This window comes from Citrus sinensis, chromosome 5 (assembly GCF_022201045.2).
Source record: "Citrus sinensis cultivar Valencia sweet orange chromosome 5, DVS_A1.0, whole genome shotgun sequence".
Classification (NCBI taxonomy): domain Eukaryota; kingdom Viridiplantae; phylum Streptophyta; class Magnoliopsida; order Sapindales; family Rutaceae; genus Citrus; species Citrus sinensis.
The window spans coordinates 10,650,406-10,652,154 of record NC_068560.1 but is presented as its reverse complement, the minus strand read 5'-3'; the positions used below and the strand labels follow the sequence as shown (position 1 = coordinate 10,652,154).

Here is a 1,749-nt window from a genome sequence, read left to right as displayed (position 1 = left end):
GTGGGGTGGAATAAATTCCCCTATAAAATTTGTTAGGATAGAAATCTGGTTGTGTCTCAGTGGACTCGTTCTCAAAGTTGATATCTTCTTATTGTAAATTTCAGTAGAATATTACAATATACAAATAAGAAAAGAGTGTATTATGAAATTTCTGAAATGTATTATATGTGAATTTTCATTACAAAAAAAATGATATTTACCTCGAAATGTTAATCTAAACGATGGGTCATTACCGAAAGAGACCTGGTGGGCGATGGGGCCCTTAATTTTGGTTGGATTTTAATGGAAAAATATTAATTTCGATAGTTTTGAGAGAGAAAATTTTGTTGACTCTTGGGGTTTGGTTTAGGTTTGAGCAGGAAACTTTCCTTTCTCATGTATGGTCAGAGCAGATGTAAGTTTGGAGATAGTTTCTGTCAAATTGGTTAAGATTTACATCATTTGGTTATTGATTGACTTTTTTTTTTCAATAAATGAGTGCAATGTGTCTTCTAGAGTTTTTCTTGGTGGTGGGACATATGGTGGGTAACTCTGGGAGTTTTGAAAATTTTGACGTGGAGGAACTGGTTGTGAAGGTTGTGCATGATTGTCATTTCTCCAACTGAAATTTGGGTGGTTTCTCCAACCGGAGTTGTAAGTTTGGGAGCATGGATTTGGATTTGGCCTTTTGAAATTGTCAATGACATTTACTTGTTCATGCAAACTTTCTCTCAGAGCTAGTAAAGTTGGACAGTCCTGCGTAGAATGGTCAGTAGAATAGAAAACATAACATGAAATATTTTGAACAGACTTTACATGATCATTCTTTTTCAACTCTAATGCTTCGACTTTTCTAGTTAATGATGCAAATTTGGCTTGAAAATCATGGTCTTCCCTAAGTTTATGCATGCCTCCACTAGATGGAGATGACTGGAGTTTACTTGATGACTCATAAGACCCAACTGTATCCTAGTGTTGTGTATTCTCTGCTATATAGTCAAGATAATCTAATGCATCTTCAAGACTTTTATCCCTAAACTCATCATTACACATCATTTCAATGACTTGTCTACCTTGGGATGTTAATCCCTCGTAGAAATAAGACACTAATCTGCATATTTCAAAACCGTGATGTGGGCAAATGTTAAGTAGTTCTTTAAACCTATCCCAACATTGGTAGAGGGTTTCTCCTATTTTTTGAGTGAAAGTTGTGATTTGTCTTTTGAAAGAATTTATTCTGTGGGGTGGGAAGAATTTTTTTCAAAAATTGTGCTTTCATTTCATCCCAAGTTCTGATGAATTCTGACCTAAGATTTTGTAGCCAAGTTTTAGCTTTATCCTTTAGTGAGAAAGGAAAAAACTTAAGCCTGATTATATTCATGCTACAATTTTGATTAGTACAGGTGTTACAGACTTCTTCAAATTCCCTTAAATGCAAATATGGATTTTTCAGACTCAAAACCATGAAAGGTAGGCAAAAGTTGAATGATACCAGGCTTGAAATTAAAACGTGATGCATCAGGAGGGAAAGCTATGCATGATGGTGACCATGTTCTAGTAGGATGCATGTAATCTCTAAGGGTCCGAGGCTGTTCATGAATATTTTGCAAGGCTTGGTCATTTTCGTGCTCCGAAAAATTTTCAGCTCCTGTGTCAGCCATATCTAGTGTCAGCCATATTTAAGGGTGATGAAGGTGATCTTCTAATTAATCTCCCACTATTTGTACGAGACCAATGATGCATGCAATGCTAATAATGTGTGCTAAACTA

General features: G+C 35.6%; 1 non-coding gene across 1 annotated transcript; it reads left to right on the top strand.

The window, feature by feature from the left end:
* Nucleotides 1-1,102: 1,102 nt before the first annotated feature.
* Nucleotides 1,103-1,211, top strand: LOC127902840 (small nucleolar RNA R71). The gene has a single exon (XR_008055478.1). It is a non-coding gene; the product is annotated as a small nucleolar RNA R71 (small nucleolar RNA).
* The last annotated feature ends 538 nt before the right edge of the window (nucleotides 1,212-1,749 follow it).